The sequence below is a fragment of the Thermobia domestica genome, chromosome 1 (assembly GCF_964235325.1).
Source record: "Thermobia domestica chromosome 1, izTheDome1.hap1.1, whole genome shotgun sequence".
Lineage (NCBI taxonomy): Eukaryota > Metazoa > Arthropoda > Insecta > Zygentoma > Lepismatidae > Thermobia > Thermobia domestica.
The window spans coordinates 260,544,045-260,569,504 of NC_137454.1; the positions used below are offsets into that span (position 1 = coordinate 260,544,045).

Here is a 25,460-nt window from a genome sequence, read left to right on the forward strand (position 1 = left end):
AAGCATTCTATGGTTTTTGAGAAAAGTTTTTGACATGCTGGAAACCTTTTATAATAAGTGTCGCACCAAGGTAAAACATTTCAGTCGACAAGGACAAGAAGCAACATTTCGTGCAGGTTTTGTTGCACACGCGGAAAAGTCTTCTCGATATTGCGTCTTGCAAATGCAAAACCGCCGAAGATTGCAATTGTGAGAGGACACGCAAGATTCCAAAACGAGAATTCAAGTTTCTTTTGGACCAAAGAACATCACGGAAAATGAGCATTGGTAACATTGACGTCTGAACAAGCAAATCTCTGTTAAAGATGTTTTCCCGTAAAGTGAGCGGATTTAAGGGGCAGACAACCAAGGAAGACGCTGGAAGTGTTGAAGCAAGTCCATCAACTAGTGGGATTAGGCTTAGGCACAGGTCAAAGATACTGGCGTCGTCAAGGGAATCCAGCGAAGCTGTTGAATCGGGAAGCACGTCGGGATCTGACTTCGAGGCGCAACCAAGAAGGAAACAGCCTAAAGCGCATCTGTCTTCAAAATACAGCTGAGGCAGCGTTTAGAACTGGAGCTTCAGACAGACAAGTTGCTTCGATCGCTTCTGCTGTACTTCAGGACGCGAGACTAATAACGCCAGAGGACAAAAATCTTGTTGACAGATCTAAGGTCCAAGAGGAAAACTGAAGATCTAGAAAGAAAATGGTCACCTAGGCCGGGCGATTACAAGTATTTACGTCGACGGAAAAAAATGATGCAACTCTTGTGCAAGAAAAAATTAACGGCAAACTATGAAGACGAGAGGTTACAGAAAAGCATATCACAGTTCTTTAGGAGCCACACTGATACTTTGATCAGAATACTTCGGTCATGCCACACCTAAGTCAGGCACTGGCAAGGATATTGCCGACTATATTGGAGCTTTTAGAGAAGAACCAATACGTGTCAAGTCTTGAGGCAGTCGGCAGCGATGGTGAAGCCAGAAACAGGATGGGATAACGACGTGATAAGTCAGATACAAAGATCCCTAGGAAAGGAATTGCAGTATCTCATTTGCCGCCTTCATACCAACGAGTTGCCATTTCGACACCTGGTTACCGAATTGGATGGTGGGACGACAGGACCCAACGCTTTCTCCGGCCCCATCGGAAACAAATTAAGGGATTGTAAACTTTCACCGATCGTCTCCTTTACACTCATTCCCGTTGAATGGGTGTCAAATGGAAAAACCAGATTGTTTAAGCAGTGACCAGAATTATCTCAAATTTGTAAGGCTGTCGCTACAGGAATGGGTACTACCGATCTAGCAAACAAAACTAGGACCATTATCACATTCACGATGGCTTACATTGGCCTGTAGGATGCTTCGCCACTACATCAGTACTGATAAACCTGGTTCGTGTCCACTTTGTCATATATTGTTAAAGTATACGCTCCCCTCTGGTTTTCAATACGGCGAAATACTTCGTGCGAAATGGGCGCCGTGCATCTGTTTAGCATAGTTAAGCTATCACGTTTTCTGCCAGAAAATCTACACAGTTCATTCTGTTCTACAAACGGATACTACGCATCATGAAAACCTGCTGATAGCGATGACAGATGAAAATCCGCATATTCGAACGTTAGGCTGGAGAAGGATAAAGTGCCGCAGCCAGAAGACAGATCAAGCCGCCCACGTGACTTCATTGTTCCGAAATTAAATTTTACAGATGAAAGTTACTACATGATTAATTGGCCTAAATATAACAGGGCCGCCAATCACACGAAACAATGGATCAGCAGCTTGAAAAATCCGAACTTCAGCTACTAACATTCCCTTGCCCTAGTTGAGCTGTGGAACGCACAGTGAAGCTAGTGTCCGAGGCAGCGTCGAAAAAGTGCGGCCAGAACGCAAGAGGTATCTATGTTAGAGACAAACTGAAGTCCAGAACAAGAATGGCCCGCTTCGAGACAGAACTACGTGACCTAAGGTCAAATGTCAACGTATGCCTACCGGGTGGGCGGAACTATGTTCAACCACCTCCCCGTGGTGAGTTCTGGATTATTTTGCGTACACAGCAAAATAAGCGAAGAGTTGCACAAAGAAAATAGTGTTATATCAAGAGCTATGCCTATATTCATCGTTAACGTGGCGTTCCAAACAAAATCTGGATATTAATTCCAACAGCTGAGCTAATAGCTGTAATTTGTCTCAAATTTTAAAATTATTTACTGGCATTGCTACAAGTTTCTTTTAATAAAAATAGCCATCAGGTAATTCTAAAAACGACCACAAGTAGCTTTTGTGTCATTGGTGTGCGTGTTGCTTAACACTTAAAAACTAAGTCCGTTGGGGCAGGGTAAGGGGTTGTCCAAAAAATGTTTTAAATGTTCAGTAAGGTCGGTGCCACTAATGGCACCTTTTCCGCACTAGCAGTCATCGAATTTCCAACAAAAGTGCAAAATGCTCCACCCTAATACAGTGGCATATTTTGCATAGTTTAGGTGGTCACAACTGAAGAAAAGTGCACACATCTCCAAAGACAAATGAAAGTCAAAATTGTTTTCCTTTGTTGTTCTGTGAAACTGGAGATTGATCCAAGCATAGCCCATGTACTGCATCCACATTTACCCAAGTTCTCACTTATCCTTGAACTTCGAATGCATAAACTTCCTCCTGCAGCCGTCATTTGCAAGAATCTCAGATTTTCATAGGATGGGTCCTTAGCAAGTTTCAGTAAAAGCACATTCACATCCTTTTCCATTTAATTTGCAGCCGCATATTTCTCCAGATACAGGCTTTCCAGGGTTTCGAGGACAACTTTGTTAACACGGAGAGCCCGGTCGTAGTCCTTTCCTGACATCACTTTTTCGATAGAGCAACCGGCACAAATTCCTAATTCTATTAGAATATCTTCAAAGTCACTGCACCTCATATTTTCCTAAGGCACCCATGAAGATGCATGAAGTGTGAAATGTGCCCATCCTAAGATATCACTGAATTTTTGTGGTTGTTGCCAAGTGAATATGTTTTCTTTACAACTTCAAGGTCGAAGCATACAATGGTATGTGGCTGATTCACCTCTTTTGTAGCTTTCTTAGATGGTTTGAGTGATATGCACTGAAGCATTTTCTGTAATGGATTTCATCATTGGGAACATGTAGTCGATGCGTGACAACTGAACTTCATCCTTCTATGATCCTCCCGTAAGAGATCCATAGCCAGCCCACCCCGAAGCAGTGAACATTATTCTTTACTATGGCTCTGCAGAACAACCAGGCTAGGTCAGATTCTTCTGCTTTGACACAGCTTGGACATTAGATTGTTTCCTACATAGATGTGGCTCTGATATAAAGCTGAAAACTAGTAACCGATCTTTCCTTACTTTTGACATTGGAGTTTTCTGCAGGCCCGTAGCCAGCACAAAATTGTAGGAGAGGGCCCGGTAGAAGTTAGGGAGACCGATCCAATCATATGCTTCATCACAATATTATAGTTCACTTACAAGCCTACGGTGAACATTTTAAGGGGAGTGGGTACCAGTAAAATGTAGGGGGTCCCGACCCCATTGGGTACGAGCATGTGTGTTGCGATTATAACTATTCTGTCTATTTCTGGATAGAAATTCCATGTGGTTGTGTGAGTAGGTGTGTGGTCCCTGCGTTCCCTCTTAAATACAAGTTTCCCAACAGAAATGAGAAACCTTTTCTGTCGATATTATTGATGGAATGATGTGCAACTTGAGTTGAAAATAACTAAATGTACCTTTAGTTGAAAATAACTAGCAGTACACATGATTAAAAGTAGTCCCATACCATGATTCATTGCCTCAGGTACTTTAAAACATCTCGGTATGCGCTATAAACCTTACACTAAAGAGAGTATATATATTTTAAATATGGGTATAATACTGTAAAAATACTGTAACACTAACATATCATTAATGAACTATGTGAGGTGAAGTACTTCATTGCAATTTTACATAAATTGTCAGTCCTCAAGCAGAGAACATAGAATTATATCCAAATACGTTGCTACCGTAGATCTCCGGTAGTACTCAATTTCAAATGTCTTCCACATCCACGTCCACCAATGGATTGATTGCAGACCACTTGATTTAAATATCGTAATAATCATACTTTTGAGAAATTTAGGTCTTCAAAAATCCGCAAGAGGGGAGGGGGAATGGAGGTGAGGTCTGTCATATGGTTTATTAAATCCGGCCCTGCTCACACTATTAGTCAGATTACATGGAATCACATTCATGTACAAGTTCGCTGAAAATTTTACAGATTTCTTGACAGTAAGGATACTTTTGGCCAACAAAAGTTAATATAGGAAATTCCCTACAATATCAAGCATACAATTTTTTAAGGTGACTAATTACGTAATTATTCTGTAGTTGAACTTATCCCTTATACACGCCCACTGCACGTGTATCAGTTTATAACATTAAACTTTCGAGCTTCTTACTGGTTCAATTTGAAATAACGCCAAAGCATGACTACGTAATTTTAAACATGTTCACACAAAGGAACAAAATGAAAAATGAAATTGAGTTTTACGTCCCGCGATTATGCCGGTAACGCTAAAGGAAACTGATGAGAAATTAATGAAATGGTGGAAAGAAGAAAGTAGGAGGAAACGGGAGGACCCCGAGGAAACCCACGCAGTGTTTGTCCTCCACCACAGTTCACTTGGCGGGGGCTGGGATCGAACCCGGGACCCCAAGCACCAGAGATGAACGCTCTACCACAGCCACCGCGGCCCCACAAAGAAGGAACGTCCGGTACGGAAACTTCACGGCCAATCAACATGAAATTTTTGACAAGTGAATATAATTATACAAAACACCCAGTTCTGTGAGAACTACAAATAACAATTTTACATTTTCTAGATATTCCAGAAAAAATTCTTAAACTCGTCAAATTATATTACATGGGAGAACACTGCTTTTGTTACATCACAGCAACAACAACAAAATTCACATTACTTTACGAAGTAAACTGTTAAATGGAAATGGAAGTAAATTCAACCAAATCGTGTGAAATTCAGGATAATGTTGAAAACTCAAACAAATAAGCTTCATATATTATGAAACTACGGAAAACTTCTAAACTATGTGATTTCAACACAAACAGGAAATAGACAACTTCTGGAAGTAGTAGAGGGATAAGGTCAGACAATATATCTTTCGAATTCTAGTTTCCCCAATATGTCTTACAAATATTACTCTAGGAATCAACATTGAAAATCTGAAAAAATGAAACGAAATTAAGTTTAACGTCCCACGATTATGCCGGCTAGGCTAAAGGAGACAGAAATGAGTGAAATGGTGGAATGAAGAAAGTGGGAGGAAACTGAAGAACCCCGAGAAAACGCACGAGCACGGTGTTTGTCCACCACAAAGTCCACACAGTGCGAGCTGGGATCGAACCAGGGACCCCAAGCACCGGAGGTGAACGCTGAAAATCTGAAGTCTTACCTTTTTTCCTATCTCGTTTCAGTAGAAGCATTGAAATTAAATCTATTCTCGAGATTCAGAATGAACATTCCTTATTCCTACAGATTTCGCTCTCCAATTCAATATTACAGCCGAAAGTAAATTTTATAGATTTCCACTTCCGATTTAAATATATGGATGGTGTGTTGCAGTATAGTGTGTTGGTTGAATTATACTTCAAAGACATTGCACCTATCAATGAAATTCAATAACAATTCTGCCACGAAAGACAAGGTTTAAAACACGCAAACAATGAGAAAAACATTAGGGTACAATTAGTAAAAGTGGAATATTTTGTTGCCGAAGGTATGTGGCACGGGTAAGGAAAAGTAAGTTAGTATGAAATAAAAAGTCAAACACTTGTCTAAATATTATCATCAATTGAACGAGAAACAAAATGCATTGAGTGAAGAGAGAGGACATTCACAGGAAGAAGCAAGAAATACGGTAAGTATAAATACTAGACAATGTAGGTATGACACGGAGGTAGAGATGCAAGGGCTCGGGGAAAAAACCGGCTTTCTCGGAAAAACTTTTCTGCTTCGCTTTTTTGCTTGGGAAATTTTGGGCTTCTCAAAATTCTGCTTTAAATTGATAAAGTAGACTGTTTTGCTTCTCTATAATAAAATCTCATTTCATTAGTGGTTTATGCCGATAATATAAAACCTCGAAAATAAATTATGAATTTCGAAAATATATTTCAGACAATTTTAATTCTTAACATATTTACATTACGGATTTCAGAGGATTAACCAATGTATACACAACTCCAAAAGTGCATTACCACCTGCAATTCTCCTTTTCCTGCAATAGCAGATAACCCAAAAAGCTCGGCGGTTGGGTTGGTTGCGAATTCGAAAGGCGTTGGACCAAACCAATTTTGTAACAAATATATCAGTGAGAAACTGCAAATAAGAGAATAAAACAAATTGTTAAAAATGAATTTTATTAACGTGACGAAGTTGGATGAGATCAAAAGTTACAAAATGATCTTAAGCAGTTCAAACAAGATGAATGGCAAGAAACCGAAGAAAGCATTTCTCTCCTAGCCACCCCAAAAAGAATCAAAACAGAAAGTTATATAACGTAAAGTTTTAATATAAAAGCCCCACTCTACATTGTGAAAATTGACACTCGAAAGGCAAGAACAACTGATCCAAAGTCAATGAAATTTTGCACAGATATTGGACGTAAAACGAGGGAATATGAGTTTCGTATTTTCCGGGAAAGACTGTTGGGTGGGACACAGACCTTTTCCAAACCTTTGACCACGAAATATTAAGTGCTAGTAACAGTATGTCAAATGTGTAAAAGACATGAATTGCAACGAAACTTTTTGTATGGAAAACACGCAAAAAAAAAAACACGGGCTTTTTTTAATTTTCTGCGGAAAAACTGATATAAGGGCAAAAGCTCCCACCAAAAAATTTCGAAAGTTTACGCCCGAAAGTTAAGTGAACTGAAGTGAATGAAATTATGCACAAATATTGCAGACGTAAAATGAGGATACGAATTTCGTAGTTTCCTCGAAAAAACTTGGGTGGGGCACGGACCCCTCCCAAACTGATCCCGAAAAATTACGTGCTAGTAACAGTATGTCAGATTTGTGTAAAGGACATGAAGAATTGCAACAAAACTATGTACGGACAATACGCAAAAAATAAATAAGGGTTATTTTCTGCGAAAAACTTAGGGGACAAAGGCTCCTACCCAAAATTTTGAAAATTTTCGCCCGAAAGGCGAAAAGAAGTGAATCGAATTGAATGAATTTCTGCACAGATAATGTAGGCATAAAATGAGGGAATACGGTTTCCTGTTTTCCTGAAAAGAGGGTTGGATGGGGCACGGACCCCTCCAAATCTTCGATCACGAAATATCAAAACTGCTACTAACAGTATGTCAGATGTGTATAAAGGACATGAATTGCAACGAAGGTTTGTGTATGAACAATAGGCAAAAAGTAAACGAATAAGATTTTTTATTTTCAAGGGAAAACTTTGGGTCACAAGCCCTCGTCCAAAATTTTGAAAGTTGACGCCCGAAAGGTAGAAGTGAACCAAAGTGAGTGACATTGTGCACAGATATTGTAGACATGAAATTAGTGAATACGGGTTTCGTATTTTCCTGGAGAAAACTTGGGTGGGGCACCGACCACTCCAAATCTTTGATCACAAAAAATGAAAAGTACTAATAACAGTATATCAGATGTATGTAAAGGACATGAATTGCAACAAACTTTTTTGTATGGACAAAAGAGATAGGAATAAGTTTCTTTTTTGCGGAAAGACTAAGGGGCAAAACAACCCAAAACCAAATTTTTGAAAGTTGAGGCGCGAATGGTAAGAAGTGAACCGAAGTGAATGAAATTTGGACAAATATTTCAGACAAAACGAGGGAATACAGTTTTCGTATTTTCCTGGAAAAAAACAGTTGGGGCACAGACCCCTCCAAACCTTTCATCACGAAATATCAAAAGTGCTAGTAACAGTATATCAGATGTGTGGACAATACGCAAAAATTAACGAATACGTTTAATTTTGGGAGAAACATTTGGGGGCAAAAGTCCGTCCAAAATTTTGGAATTTGACCCCGAAAGAGAAGTGGACCGAAGTAAATGAAATGTGCACTAGTATTGTATAGGTAAGATGAGGGAATACGAGTTTCGTATTTTCCTGAAAGAAACTGTTGAGTGAACCGAGGCGTTGAGTGGCGGGAGGAGTGGACCGAAGCGAATGAAATTTTATGTAGATATGTAAAATCTGGCTTTCCGTGTTTCAGAAGTTTCGTGGTTCCATCAGATTTCTTCAAATTTGGCAGATCAAGTAACAGCAAGCGCAAACAGTATAGCGTATTCTATAGTATTTTAGGAGGCACCTTTAACCCTTGCAATGTTTTTCCGTATAAACAAAAACACGTGTAGATTTCCAGTTTGCTGTTGATCTGCCAAATTTGAAGCAAAACTGATAGGGACACTTGAGAAACACGAGAGACCTTATTTTACATAGGGTTTATATAAGATCTGCACACAATTTGATTTGCTTGGATCCACTCCTTCCTGCACTATTACGGTAATATTTCCTTTTTTCGGATGGGGCCTAGGCCCCAACACTTTATCCGCAAAAATTAAAACACTTCATATATTGTTTTGCAAATAGTCCCTTTACAAAGTTTCGTTGCAATTCTCCATATTCTTTAGGAACTTCTGACGTATGCTTCTTTGCACTTTTGATATTCCGTAATCAACAGTTTAGAAGGTTCGTGCCTCACTCAACCGCTTTTCCCAGGAAAATATGAAATTCCATTCTCATTTTACGTCTACAATATTTGGGCACAATTTCATTCAATTCGGTGCACTTCTTGCATTTTGGGCCTCAAATTTCAAAATTCGGGGTGGAGGTTTTGCCCCCTAAAACAGTTTTTCCGCAGAAAATAAAAGAAAAACTGTATTAGTTTATTTTTTGCGTATTATTACTCCCCAAAGTTTCGTTGCAATTCTTCATGTCCTTCAAGCACTTCTGACATACTGTTATTAGCAGTTTTGATATTTCACGAACACAAAGTCATGTCTAGGAGACTTATTTATACTTTAGAAGGCAGAATACAATTTCTTTCCAAAGGATTTCAGTTCAATAAACTGCAACGCTTTTGTATATGGATGTGGTCTTTCCGCCTCAATATATATATATATATATAGTAGAAGCGATCGATGTTAGTGTCGAATCCATAGGTCTCGTTGTTGCAGATTAATAATTACAACTCCGATAGCGTTAAAGTTAAAATTTAACTTGCATCGTAAAGCTTCTTTGTGGTTAAGCGTATATAGCGTACACATCTTGGGCGTGGGAGACCCAGGTTCGGCTCCCAGTTTGATCTCATGTCTTTTGGATTCTACGTTAATTAGTAGGTCTAAGACTCAGATTCACTGCTGAATGGGAGTTAAACTCAAAATCAACTCAATCGAGTCAAACCACATCGTCATGGCGGGCGATAAAGGATGAAAAATAAAATGTCAAGAGAGATTAGTGTCAAATCCATAGTTTGGGTTTGTCAAGCTATTACAATTGCAATGGCATTTAATGCCACATGTCACCTTGATTTTGAATTTACAGGGGCAACATCGAAAGCGTTGCTTACACAGCTCTAAATATTTCAATGTATGTATAAGTGTATATTCTGGCAAAACTCCGGAATGTCTGGAGCAGCTATTACCTAACGTGGGAGACTACTTTCAATCTAAGACAAAAATATTGTAGAAGTCAGATACCCCAAGTTATGAAAGTTGGGAGGAGTGTCATGTAAAAATAGTGTAAAACGACTGATCGTAGAGTGTTATTCATTGTTTTCTGGGTAGTTGAGATTAATAGTGAGTTATTTAATGGCGTTATATCAAAATTCATTCGTATCTTCACAGGATGAGGGGTTCGAAGATATGACCAATAAAATTTAAAAACTTAAATATTTGTCGAATTGAATGTTTTCTGGGGTCGCGAAAGAGTTTCTAATAACTTTGGAATGTAGTTTGTACCCACTTCAAGATGGGCTTTTTAATCGTATCAATTAAGAAGAAATTACTATCTCAACTAGTAATGTATCAAGCCAGCCTTCGCAATCGAGAAAAAAATTTGTAGATTTATGTTTCGTCTTTTAAATTATATACTCCATGTTAAAATCAGAGATGGAGTGGGCCGGTGGGTCAAGTGAGTCGAGATTTGTGAGTGGGTCGGTGGATCGTGGGTCAAGACTTGATTCACCGCGAAACTACTCATCGTGACTGACCCATTAATCCACCGACCCATTCTGCTCAGTGCCTTGTTGATAGCATTTTCTGAACACTGGTACGTTTGTCTACATTTTACTTTCAAGACCCATTTTTCTTTTCTCATTTGGTTCTAATGGAAAAAAAAAATCAGGCTCTTTTGGATTTTGATATTTGCAATTGTAACAATGGAAATAGGACTTACTACTTGGCTTTTGAGATGCAGGCTGTGAGTTTAGAGAAGCTAAATTCTACTGGAAAAAATTGGTTTAATACAAATAACTTCTTTAGTCAGTAGAGAGGTTGGCGTTGTTCACGGATCAAAGCTAATTACTATGTATTTTAGTGGGTCCGAGTTGGTCACAATGGTTCAAAGTTGTTTATAGTTTGTGGTGGGTCAGAGCGGGTTATGTTGGGTGAATGGGTTACGTTGGGTGGTGAGTCAGTGGGTAACGGTGGGTCGTATGTCACGATGTGTGGTGGGCCAGTATGTTGTGGATCAAAGTTTCATTGACCCACGCCATCTCTGGTTAACATTGTACTAAAGAGGAGAGGCTCCGAAGGTGCTCGTCAGCGATTTTCTCAATTTTTCCACATAGATATTACCCCACCAGAATAAATCTCGAAACTGTTCACAGTACCATCTCTCATAACTCGAGATAGAGGGACTTGATTCGCTAAATGAAGACCTCAACAATTTATTCTACAAGCAAGATTTTCTTAATAGTTTCCGTGGTGAAGTTGCCGGTGGCAATAGCCGAGTGATCTCGGGCGTTCGGCTTCGGATCATGAAGCTCAATCCACTGGAGGTTCGAATCCCTCTGAAGAGCAAGGTCGGAATTTTAACGGTTCTGCATGTATGTTCGTGTCCCAGTCGTTTTGGATTATGCAGAAATTGCGCGAACTGCCCATGGCGAACAGTATCCCGGTTGGGACGAACTTTAAAAAAGTCAGAAGAATACGCGGTTAGTAAACTTAAGGTTGAAGGTTCGCGCCTACCTCGGGGTACTTGCTTTTCTTTCTAGTGTTTTCTTACTCACCTGAATATAAAGAAATCAGGCATATAGGCGATTTAACATTTTGGGGGAGTAATTTTGTGGTCCATTGGCGTTTCGTCGAGTCTGCCACTAATGGTATAATTTTCAAAACAGAAGTGGGGCCACCACGGATCGTAGCTGCGGCATCAACTTTTGGCGAAAGGTCATCAGTTGCGTATCGGTGGTCCACTGACGCTTGCGGCATGGGGGCTTGTATCTGAAAACTAAGAATAAAGAAGCATGGTATCCATGAAGCCCGTTGGCCCGTTGACTAAAAGTCAAACGATGAAAGATTTCAAAACTGGAAAACACGTATTTTATAATTTCAAAGGTACCCCGTATCGAAGTAAAAGAATTGCGCCAAGGTCCCTAGGAGAGTATCATGAGGGGTGCAAGTCAAAATTTGAAAATGGCAAAGGGAATCAAGTAGTATATCATTTAAACGTATTGCTAAAATTAAAAAAGATGGTAAGAGACTCGAGTCTTTATGCTAAACTTGTGCAAAATAGCTAGCGTTCAAGATGGTAAATCCTTCATTGAAAACTCCGTGACCACCTCTAGAAATGTGAAATATATCAGAAGAGGTAAACACTTTTCTTACCATTGCAAGAGTAATGCACCAAGGTAAAACAAGAAGTGCCCCATTGTGGGTTTATTACATCATTAATAAATTCTACGTTCCACGGTTGTGTCTAGTCTAAAGAACAAGGGGATTGTGAATTATGAAATTAATGGTAGAATACAGAAATGGAAGGAACGTTGGTGCATTATACTTTGCAATGATAAGACAAGTGTTTACATCTTGATATCGGTTTCACAGTTTCACATTTCTAGAGGTGGCCAAGGAATTTTCAATGAATTTAATAGTCTTGAAGACATTTTTGCTAAAGTTTAGCAAAGAGACTCAAGACTCAAAATATTCCTTCTAGCAATACTTTCAAATGATTTACTACTTAATTCCCCTTGCCATGTTCAAATTGAGTTGGGCCCATCCTGAGACCCTCTGGCAAATGTTTTTACCTCGACACGGGGTACCTTTGAAAATATTAAATACGTGTTTTCCGATGTTATCTGTTTCACCGTATGAGATTTTTAGGGTGCCAATGGACTTCACGTATACCATGCCGTAGGCGTCGGTGGATCTCCAATTGGCAACTAACGATCTCTCGTCAAAAATTGACTGCCCCACAGCGACGATCTGCGATTGCTCCACTTCCGTTTTGAAAATTATAACACCAGCGGCAGAGACACGACGGAACGCCAACGAACCACAAATCTACATTCCCAAAATACGTTAAATCTCCTATGTGTGATTTGTTTATATGTAGGTGAATCAGAAAAAAAAAAACACTAAAATACCCCGGGGTGGGCGCGAACAATCAACGTTACGATTACTAGGCACGTGTTCTGACTTCCCCACGGAAACTCATAAAAAGCTTGCTTGCTGAAGGATAAATCGTTGCAGTTTTATTAGGCAAACAAACCCCTATATCTCGAGTTCTAGGAGGTGGTACCGTGAACTGTTTCAGATTTATTGCTTTCTGGTGGGGTACAATCTATGTGCAAAATTTGAGCATAATTCTGTGCCTCTTCAGTACAATTTTAACCAGAGATGGTGTGGGTCAATGAAAATTTGATCCACAACTCACCATGACCCACTATCATCCATCACCCAAATGACTCATTGACCCACTACCAACGATGAACCATTGTGACCAATTCCGACCCACCAAAACCCATCGTCATTAACTGCCCCATGATCCACGTCTTCCTCTCCATTGACTAAAGAGGTTACACTTGTAATAAAACAAGACAAATTATCACTTATTGGAGTTTGAATTCCTAACGTCAATCGCTCAAGCACCGCTCTGTTACAACACCGGTGGATCTGACCTTTTCGATATATAATGGTAAAGTGTTTCTCATCTTCCGAATTAAGATGAATTTAAATTTATCATATAATTATTTCTTTGTTGGCTTACAGATACATTTCGATAGAAAATAGGATGAAATTTGAAAGTATCAAATCAAGATAAAGTAAATCAACATAAAATAAAACTAGTTTTTCCATATAATTAAGCATGCCGTACTAATTTAAAAATTCCCATGTAATTAAGCTTGGAATACAAATTTTATGGTCATTTTTCTCAACTTGATGGCTTGATTGCTTTATGCTCTGAACGCTCCATATATTAAAAACCAGCTTCAGCAATTATAATAGAAAGCAGTGGGTATAAAATGCGAAGACCTGTAGTTTATTTCTAAATTTGTTTCTCAACTAATATCAAGAGTTTTAGGTTATTTTTACAAATCAACCCACTACCAATTTCCAATATATAGAAAATGCCCCCTGCTCATATAAGAAAATTTTTAAAAATGGAGGGACACGTTATGTTTATTTTTAATAACGAGTTATATACTGAATTTCAGCTAACTTGAACGGCTTGTGCGATACTCAATTTTTCGCAAATATTCGGACCCCTACTCCCCCTAAGGACATGTATTATAATGAAAGTGATACACGTATGATAACTTCCCAGTTGGAATTGGGGCCTGATCATATACCAAACGTCATTTCATTTGACTTTGCAATTTGACCATGATGATCACGCAGACAGTTACTTTCAATTTTTTAACAGGTGATTCAAAAATGTTTTTCCAGTAGTTAGCTCCTCTAAAAGCTCTCAGTCTGCATATCAAAATCGAACTCTTATTGCTATTGCCACTCTTATAATTGCAAATATCAAAGTCCAAAAGTACCTGAACTTTTTTCATTAGAAACAAATGAAAAAAATTGAGATCTTGAAAGTGAAACGTAGACAAGCTCACCAGTGTTCAGAAGATGCTGTCTACAATACACTGAACAGAATGGGTCGGTGGGTCAGTGAGTGGTGTTTTGCAGTAGGTCACGTCCTTTTGACCCATGATTCACTGACCCACTCAAATCTTGACCCATTTCAGCCACTCACCAACCGATCCATTGACCCCGTCTATCTTTGATTTTAACATGTCTTATTTCATTTAAAAGACGAAACATACATCCACACAATTTTTTCATCGATTGCGAAGGTTGGCTTAATATAATAATTGAAATGATCATTTCTTCTCACGGTGAGAAATTGATATGTTTAAAAAGCCCATCTTGAAGTGGGTACAAACTACCTTCCAAAGTTATTAGAATCTCTTTCTCAACCCCAAAAACTATGAATTCGACAAATATGTCAGTAATTTTTTAGATTTCATTTTTAGCTCTCCCAGGCCATTATCCTGTGAAGATGGGAATGAATTTGGATGTAAACTCCATTGGAAGCATCACTATCCACGTCAACGACCGAGTAAATTATGGATAAAACGCTAAGATCAGTCGTTTTACATTATTTTTAAATGTCACACCTCCCACTTCCATAACTTCATACTACTAAAATTTTCTTCTTAGATTGAAAGTAATACCCACAAAGTTTCGTAAAGGTTGTCCCAGACATTCCGGAGTTGGGCTGGAATATACAGAAACATTAAAATACTTAGAACTGTGCGAGCAATGCCTTCTATGCTGCCCCTGTAAATTCAAAATCCATCTGACATGTTCGTTCAGAAGTGTTGCTATTTATCTCAGTGATAACTATGGACTACACTAATATCGGTCGTTTTGAATCATTGTATGTTACTCCCTTCGAAAATGAGGGGGGCGCGGTGGCTCAGTGGTAGAGCGTTCACCTCTGGTGCTTGGGGTTCCGGGTTCGATCCCAGCCCCCGCCAAGTGAACTTTGTGGTGGACAAACACCGCGCTCGTGGGTTTTCTCGGGGTTCTCCCGTTTCCTCCCACCTTCATTCCACCATTTCACTCATCTTTCATCATCACCGTCTCCTTTAGCCTAACCGGCATAACCGTGGGACGTAAAACTTAAAGATTTCATTTCATTTCCCTTCGAAAATGAAATGAAATGAAATCTGAGTTTTGCGTCCCGCGGTTATGCCGGTTAGGCTAAAGGAGATTGTGATGAGTAATGAATGAAATGGTGGAATGAAGAAATTGGGAGGAAACGGGAGAACCCCAAGAAAACCCACGCACACGGTGTTTGTCCACCACAAACTTCACTTGGCGGGGGCTGGGATCGAACCCGGGACCCCAAGCACCAGAGGTGAACGCTCTATCACTTAGCCACTGCGGCCACTCCCTCCGACTCTCCTTATCAGATGTGCTAGGGATCTTACTCCTACTGGAAGATGAACTTAAAGGTCATCAGAATTGCTCCCAATGAACCTTGGGACCCCAAAAGATATGGATTCGACACTAACATTGGTAATTTTCAATTACTTCTACATGTCATTTTACACACACTCTTTGAGGGTGCTAATGAGGCTTAACTTACATGGCATCTGGAGTCCCACTATCTAAGCGACCCCCCAAATCATAGAATCGACACTAATGCCGGTCTTTTTTTATATATATAATTTTGATATCAGCCCCTTTCATTCCTCCTAGGAGAGCAAACTGATGCTACCACCGCTAGGACTAAATTTGGTCTTAAATTGCATTAAAATTTCTACCAATTAATTCAGCGACCAGTGCTGCATTTTGCTCTCGGCGCCCCAATTACTACATATTTCTCCGCCCCTTGATCCCTAACTTTAAATTAAACCATTCGAATATGCTTAATTAGTGAATTTATTACAGTAAAATACCACTCACTAGATGCTACAACTACGTAACAAAAAAATAAATGTAAAATGTTCTGAATTATTTTTAGATTTCTTACGCTTTCATTAAACATATTAGAATAGTAAAAGAGGATTATTTATGAAATAGTATATTTGATCTTGATTTTACTTTTTCATACGAAAAAATTTAAATATTTAATTTTTAAACATTGCGCTCTTCCAAGATGACCTCTAGGCACGAGCCTAGTTTACTAATGGGAAATGCGGCAGTTAGCGGCGCTGAAAAATTACGATTCGACTAATATCGGTTGATTTCGATATATATTATGTCGCTACGTAACCACTCTGGGTGCTAATGGAAGCTTAATTGGACTTGAAAGTAGAACTATTTACCTAAGCGACCACGAACTATGGATTCAATACTAATATAGATGTCCAAAGAAAACTAACAGCTAAGACCTGAAAACTGCTGTTCACCTGAAGTGGAATATTTGTTCTGTATTCCAACTGCTACTACGCCATCCACGCGACCATCAGTCCTCGGCAGAAATATTTTCAGTAATCGTAAAGTTCACGAACTTTTCGTCATTAAATGTAGGACAGTTATGAGAATAAGCCGGATGTGTTGCTTTACATTGGCACATTTAGGCAGGGCTGTAAATTGTGTTGAACAATGTGCAACGATAGAACAATTGCCACAGATGTTGAAGGCATTGCGTGACGTGAGTGGCCAAAATTGTAGCTCAGAGGGAAATTAATGTATGATCTTGCCTTTAAGCGAAGAAGATTTGCAGCTAGTTTGGGATGCCAAATGTAATGATATAGGAATCTGTTGTAACTCACCAGTTTTGAGGGTGTGGATTCGCATAGTGTACACATGTTCACGCAATTTGTTCTTGATCTGCTTCCGGCAAGCTTCGAAAGAACAAGTAATCATGTCTTTGCTAATATTCAGTTGATGTGCTTCAATTTGTATTTGTACTGTGCCCAGTGTGCATTTGAGCAATAACTTTTTTACAGTCTTTGTAAGACTAGTTCCATTTGTAGGTTCCCAGTGGCAATACATTGCAAATGTCTAAGTAGAATACAGGGTGAAAGAATGTTAGAGCTACAGCAGTTTTTTCCAAACAGAAAATGAGGCCAGTTTAATCAGACTATATTAGAGAAACATTCCCCTGCGACAGATTAGTGATTTAGCGAACATTTGCAGCGCGCTTTTACGGGAATGGTGACGAACCCTCAACCTGGAGAACAAGTGGCTATTCGAGTTCCGGAGAACTAGGCGAAGAGGCCACCTGATTAAAGACGCTGGGGAGGGGGGGGGACTAACGGAGGAGGTGGAATCTTTCCTTGGGACGCTGAATCTATTGCGGAGAATACGCTTCTGTTTATCTCTGAATTTTTGTTTTGATACCTATAGACTGATAGATATCTTTATGAACATTTTTTTTATTTCCCCCAAAAAAGTTTTGAAGAATTTAAATTCAAAAGGAAGCTCATCTGCATGAAAATTTGAAAGTGACATCGGTCAATTCATTATCTGGCACTGGAATGTTGCGCTTTTTTAGACTCGAAAGTGATAAAGGGGGGGCACGGTGGTTCAGTGGTAGAACCACTACCTCTGGTGCGTAGGATCCCTGGTTCGATCCCCGGCCAAGTAAGTTTGTGGTAGACAACACTGTCCGTGTGTTTTCTTAGGATACCCCCGTTTCCTCCCACATCCTCATGCCACCATTTATCCCGTCATTCACTTGTCTTCATCATGGTCTCCCTCAGCCCAAAGAGGGAGATTATGATAAGCATCGTGGGACTCAACTGAAAGAATTTTCGAAAATTATTGATTTGACTCATTTACACATCTGTATTATCTAATAAAATCAATAAATTAAACCAATTATGCTCTACAACTTACAGGTAATTGTCTGCTTTGTTTTGTTTTACCGGTCTCCAGTATTAAACTAAATTGTAATACTTTGTGTATCATTAAGAAACTCTCCACATTAAGTCTAAACTTTAAAGTTCAAAGTATTCAGATATAAAGTCTCGTTCTTTATGTACACAGAGGTCGACTAGAGGTTTACATCAGCTCTCATCCTTTTGTTGAATCAAATTAGTTACGTAATACATACAGCATGACATTAAGATATCAATGTCATCCTAGTGTAAACAAAAAATTCTTACTACTTAGTCACTACTTTGAGTAGATCCTTGTCTCGGTGTAACACCACAATCCCCAAGATATTCAAATTCAATGGAAATATACTACATGGTACTTTAATACTTTACCAATGAAAGATTAATGAACTCATGTTAGACAAATTTGGAAGACTCAAGAATCTACGTAGAAACAGACTCTTCTGGAATGAAAACTATCATGGAAATTGTTATTCCGGAAGATATTGGGAAACACTATGTAAGAAAGAAGTTTGTTACATAAATCACAAAACCCAATTAGAACAATACAAGTAAACCTTGCTTTTCCGATAATTTCTTGAAAATTTAGGAAACTTTTCCGTAAACAAGGACACTATTCGCGCATTCATATTTATGATAGTTATTCAAATTAAGGAAAAAGACTTTTCTAGTGCTTACAAATGTAGCTATGGAAGTGGTCAGTGCATTGACGCCGCAGAAGTTTCCTTACTGTTCAGTTTCACGAGCAGTTAAATTACGCAGTTGAGAAAGCATCTTTGGGCGGTATTTTGTATTTACATCCATAAAAGAACTAGCAAGTCACCTGAACAGAAAAGTAGCATTAAGCAGCCCAAAAATGAAAGATTTAACATGCTTAACCCTTTAACTTCTTATGCAGGATGTCATGCAATATTATACTATCCACTTAAAAAAAAGAACCAATTTTAATGAAGTAAGAATACTAGCATTTTGAGTTTTAATTTGGAGATTTATGTTAATGATTAGGGTACAGTATAATACAAAGAGAATATAAACACTAGACTCTTGCAAGTGACGAAGTATTGTCCGGTTAAATTTCAGAGATACCACAAACATTTATCTAATAAAATTACTAGCAAACAATATTGTTTAACGTCTCTTTCCAACACAAAGGAGATGTGTGAAATGGACCCATAGTTTAAGGCGGAATCCGAACCACTATACTGAGTTCAAATTTCAAGGCTGACCCACAGGAAATTTAACCCGAGACCCCGAACACCAGAAGCCCGTACACTTGTCTAGATCAGCGGGAAGAGCAGCAAAAATATTACTGAATGTATTATGCTCGTTCGGTTAAGAACTGATACCGAATGGCCTACGCAAGGTGCCTAGGACAAGGTATAGGATTATTCCACAAAAATGGTTCGATTATTCTTTGTTTAAGATCACATAATAGAAAGTTTATATTTGAATTCACGCACTCACTTTTACTAAACGGGCCACGAAATATTTGGATAGGCCAAAATATTCAACAAAAACAAATCTTATCAGAACCGGTAACAAGGTATGTGTAATCTTCAAATGCACTATTTTCATTTCTGAAAAATCAATATAAGACCATGAACATAAAATTATGAAAATGAATGAGAAAAGCAGATTTCATTGCAGTTTATTTGAGGATAAATTTTGTTTTATTTTAAGGGAACTGATGTGAAAGGGAAATCGCAAGGTACTGTACCCACAGTTTAGTCTTTATATCAAATTAAAAATTTTTACAATTCATTTTGACCAATGGGGTCCAAAAAATAAAGCTTCCTTCAGGGGAATCGAGATTAAGACGCTGTAGCGAATATATACTCTTTAAACGTAGTATCGTAGCTTTGCTTCTCTTTCCTAAGCAACGGCGAGTACTTCAGTCAGTTGTACGGGAATTTAAATTTTGAATGTATTTTACTTTGTTTATTAAGGCTTTTGTAGTAAACCACGACAAATTTTTCCATAGAAGCGCTTGAGAATGCATCAGATTTGTATATAGTTTCGCATAAGTCACATTGAATACAATATCAGCATGCAACATCCTCGGGGTGCATGGTTATAGTATGCGCCTTAGATGCTGGAAACCCCGCTTCTATTCCAACTGAATGCTCGTGTGGCTCTGATCCCATAGTAAACTACATTAATTCTTATCAGGTCCAGACTAGCGCCTAAGTTGGAACCTGGAGCGGCATATTTAGCTCCCTGTCTTCCTCCTTATATTAGAATAAATTAACTTATTGTATTAGAAATTTCCCATGTGGATGCTTTTGTATTACAAATAGTAATACGCTTTTCTTTTTTCAAGTGATCTTGCCGTATAAACGCGTGTTGAAACTAAAGGTAGGCGCGACTGAATATTTGATCTATTATTAACAATTTGAGCGTTGTAAACTCAACATTTTAAATTTTATAACTAAACATTTAAACATGTATTAAAACAAAATGAGTAACACTAATAACAGTACCTGTAGAAGTGCTAAGTTAGTAGAATTAACTCAAATTACTTTCTTTTTGCGGGTAGGGCGCTTCCGAAAGTATAGCCTAGCCGGCAAGAAAAAACTAAAACTTTCGAGTATGTTCTAATCCCAATATAACCACAAGCTAATAAACCACATTTTGTGCATTTCCTTTTACAAATTACGGTAGCAGTCAAATGCACGAGTCATTTTTTGCTCAATATCAAAGTTACGACAATCCGCAACTTCCTGACCGCAGCAACCATCACACGGATTGTGAATTTTCGAAACGTTATATAATAGTGCATAAGAAATTGTGAATATATCAAACTGATTTTTAAATTTATTAGCAGAATCTCTTTAATATAGCATTTTGTTCTGGCAAATTGCTATTAAACTAATGATTGTTTTAAAGTCTTCTCTCACAGGCCAGAAACCTGTATGACCAGTTAATAATATTGTTGAAGATCGCGTTCCTTTTAGCACAGACTAAATGAGGCATGGACTTACAGTTTAAGGTGGGATCCAGACCACTTCAATTTCAGAGGTCTCCTTTCAGGAATCTAACCCGGGACCCCCTGCACTAAAGCAGAGGCGGATCCGAAGGTAAAAACTGGAAAGGGGGCAGCCAGAACCCAGACTGATAGGTGTACCATGAGTTTACTATAAACTTTGAAAAATATATACAGTACCTTAAATTACATTAATTATTCAAAAGACTGAGGTAACCAGGCCCCCCGACCCCAGGCTAGATCCGCCATTGCCCTAAAGACTCGTGCGTTAGCCATTGAACCAGCGGGAAGAACTGAATTCTCAGGTGCTCCAATTCTGCACTACAACAGATCTTTGAAATATTAATCAATATTTTGCAGAAATTATTCTAATCATTAGGAAACAGATTCATGTGTGACACAAAATTGTGGACGAATTTATGCGCAAACGAAGTGTTTTGTGTACAATTAAACCCATTAGAGGGGAAAACCCTCGATCTCAACCATTCCGGAGATTATGAATAAGAAGGCTGGTGCTCCGATATTTTGCGAATTTGAATATTTAGCGTTAGTACAAGTCTTAAAAATGAATAATTCCTTCATCCAGGAAACTGTAGTAATACGTCGCCTTACACATGAGTGTTACAAAACCGAAGAGTCCATAAAAAATTCTAGGGGAAAATGTTTTGGATTGGGAATTCGAAAAAACCGGAATTCCGTTGTTGCTTGAAATAGGCGTGTCAGGTATCTATGTTCAAGTTTCCTGATACGCTATATCGAATAAAAGTATCAGTCAAATAGGATGAAAAATGTAGAAAAAAAAAAATGGTAGCCGTCCGAACTTTCCAAACGTTTATAATTTCTACAATTATTAACCCACCGGAACTGTATGTGATACAGTATAGCTATAAAGCGTACAGTTTTTTTTTTTTAATTACAAGTTTAAGATACTATTTTTGTTTATTGACAAATACATTGCGTTTTAATATATGTCACAACTACACTTACGTTTGCAACAATATGTATTTATGATTCATATTTAATTTGTTTTTCTATAGCACTTTTGCGCAAATTATAACATTGTATTTTTGTTCACAGAATAACTTCTGTTCCTTTGGTAATGTAATTAATACATTTTATATCACCTTTTCTCTCTTCTACGAACTAACGACATGATATACTAGCATGTAATATACTATTTTGTTCTTCGTATCAATGGAGTTTGTTATTAAGCTCCTTTTTCTGGCCCCGGGTAAAAGCTACGCCACTCACCTCAACATTCAACACTACTTTTATTCCAACCTGATGCACCTTTCCTAGCGTTTCAATGCAATTTTCAAACATTCACTCGGATCATAGCCGACAATTCGCAAAATATCGGAAAAAATGAAATGAAATCTGAGTTTTACTTCCCATGCTTATGCCGGTTAGGCTAAAAGAGACTGATGAGTAATGAGTGAAATGGTGGAATGAAGTGGGAGGAAACGGGAGAACCCAAGGAAACCCACGCACACTGCGTCCACCACAAAGTTCACTTGGCGGGGGCTGGGATCGAACCCGGGACTCGAAGCACCAGACTAATGCATCACCTACCTTCCCCTTATTCCTGTATATCTTCGGAACGGTTGAAATCGAGGGTTTTCCCCTCTAATGGGTTTAATTATACACAAAAACACTTCGTTTGCGTATACACTCGTCCACAATTTGTGTCACACTTGAATCTGTTTCCTCGTCAGATGTTTTATGTTCATTGTCCAGGTTGTTCACTAGAATTCAAAATTAGTGGAAGAACAGCGAAAGCTTGTAACTTACCTTTTTTTTTTTCTTTTTTTCGATACTACTGTATATGACACAGGGTCCACCGATTAATGATATCCTTTTTATTATCCGAGTTTAGAAACTGAACCAATGTATGTTTGTTCAGTAACGAAGAATCTCACTTTTGAACTTCAAGACTAGTTGAGTTGATTTTCAGTTTAACGTCCCGTTCAGCAGCGAAGCTATTTGAGACGTGAACCTTCTGATTCACGTGGAATCCGAACCACATGAGCTTCCACCGGGAATCGAACCCGGGACTTCAAGACTAATGAGCTAAACTAATTTAATTGGGTTTACAAAAATAAATTAAAAATATTAGTATCAAAATTATACAAATTCGTGCTATTCCAATAACAAATCAATGTCTTTAAAGCAATTGATCCATTTTTCTAAACATGAAAAATAAAATTCAGTTTAATTTTAGTGCAATGCATTTACAAACACCTATATGAAAGCTTTCTACTTTTAACCTACGCATATTTTTTCTAGAATTATGCTTTGAAATAAAATGATAGAAAAACTTTGATCCGAAAAGTCTAAGTAAGTACAGATAAGATTACTTCCTAAAACTACTTCAGAATAAGTTTCAAATCACCTCACAGAAGTTTTACGGAACAATATTTAAGTTAACGATAAAATTATGAGGGAATTACTAGATATTTCAATTTTGTTGAAGAAGCAAAGCTAAATAAAAATTCCCGATATCCATATTCCAAGCGTACGCGCATAAATTGCACTATTTTTTAAATATAAGTTTCAGTACTATTTAAATCATGGGGGAAATATATATTAAAGAATTTCTTAAGTTTTATGAATGATTGGCTAAACAAAAATCAATTCTTTTAACATTAGGTTCACATGTAATATCTCAGAGTAAATTGTGCATAGCAGCCAGTCTTTATAGTTTGATCGTCTTTTAAAATACTATAATTAGAAAAAGAGACACAAAGGTTTAATTTTGTCTGTATACTATCCAAATATGGGTATTTGCCAACAAATGCAATTAAAATCTATACATATGTTGCCTTAGATAATCATAAGTAAACTACGTACCCAACTAGTTAAAAAGAACCGTACGTGGCTGTTGACCGTGAGATCTTAAGCAAGCGAGTAGACGCCCTTCGTAGTTGCGTTGTGTACCCTCCGAGTTGAACTGAATGTTTTTCCTTCTCTAACTCTCTTGCCCCTGAATTGACACTTGGCCACGTGATACTACCACCATCGTCAATGGACTTCCTTCCTTCCTTTGCCCCAACCACAAACACCAACAACGGATTTATTCCAATAGTATTAAGTAAACTAGTAAAATAGCATTAAAAACGGTTTATTACACTTCTCTTTTTAAATAAAGTTTTAACTAAATGCAGCTTACATATCAAAAAGGTATTTTAAAGTGAAATGTTTAGTTTTACTTCCCACGATTTTATCCTTTTGTGCCAAAGGAGATTTATTAGCGGTTGATAAAAGGGAATTATTAAACTTGAGTCGGTGGAATGATAATGAGGTAGAAAATGGGAAAGCTCTGAGAAATACTACCAGGGGCGCACCCACGAGGGGGGTCCACCAGGTCCGGACCTACAAAAAATCTTCCTAACTCAACATACATTTGTACACTTTCTCAATAAAGCTATACTTCTTTAACTGGGAAATGATTAATGTAGCATGAATATTTGATCTTACACTTCATCTATGCTCTTTCTCTTATAAAAACAATCTAGATCTATCATTTTTTTCTCAAAATATGTTTGGGAGTATTTTATAACCTTCTCTTCTTTTCGAGTGCAGAATAATACCCGTTTAATACTACACTGAAGTAGTGATTTGTAGTATTTGACCACCTTCTCCAAAAGCTTGATCCCCTCTCAACAAAAAATTCTGGATGTGCGCCTGAATATCATGTATACAATGGTTGTCCACCACAACTTCATACGGTCTGAGATCAAACAAGGCACTCTCTCGCACTAGGATTAAGCACTCTATCAGTAATGAGAGCATACGGTGGCTCAGTGGTAGAATACTCACCTTTAATGTAAGGGACCCTTGGTTCGATCTCGGATAACGCGAATATGTGGTGGACAGCATCGTATCCGTATAGGTTTTCTCGAAGTTCTCCCCTTTTCTCCCACACTCTTATTCTACCAATAATTTCATAAGTATCCACTTTCGTTACTCATTCGTCTCCTTTACTCTAAAGACCGTATACGTGGAACGTAAAACTGGAAATTTCATTTCTATCACTAGCACTGAACCACCGTGCTCTCAAAGGACATTTTACTTTGTCAAAACGTCTGGGGATGGTAGTGGCGGCTGTCGCCGACAAAAATTCTATGTTAATCATAAAAGCAATTTCCAAATAATTAAATACTCTTCATAAAATTCGTATACGCACAGGAAACACGAGCGCTAGCCACTTGATCATGAACGCATATTTGAAAAAAATGTGGAAGTGCACATGCTGAGACAAAATGTATTTAATTTTTAAGTTGGTTATTGATTCGAACAATTATACGTTATTCAAATAATTATTCTGACAATAATTCGTTATTTAAACGTTATATTCACTTATTGAATTGAATTTTTCGAACAATTATTTGGTAAACAAATGTTTTAATATTCGAATATCAAATTATTCAGAGAAGTAACCATCATGACACTAGTAAAAAGTGCCCGCACTTGGAAAAAAGAATTTAATTGTGCTTTATATGCTGAATCTAATGAAACTTATTTACAACATATCCGTTCACAGTGTCATGAGAAAAATGGCTTCAAATTTGGCAGCTTTCGGCATCTTTGACCATTTTAGGACCATTTTTGTGCAAATTTTACAGTCACGAAAAAACTCGAAG

At 38.0% G+C, this 25,460-nt stretch overlaps 1 protein-coding gene across 3 annotated transcripts in view; it reads right to left on the reverse strand.

Moving 5' to 3' along the window:
• LOC145660730 (lipid storage droplets surface-binding protein 1-like) overlaps window positions 1-25,460 on the reverse strand; it is a 190,911-nt gene that overhangs the window by 78,430 nt on the left and 87,021 nt on the right. For 2 of the 3 annotated variants that reach the window (XM_081726148.1, XM_081726131.1), the window contains exon 1: window positions 23,668-23,824. The exons of the other annotated variant lie outside the window; for it this stretch is intronic. The gene's annotated coding sequence lies outside the window, so the exon portion shown is untranslated. Of the gene's footprint in view, window positions 1-23,667; window positions 23,825-25,460 lie in introns of those variants that run through there. 3 annotated transcript variants of the gene reach the window in all.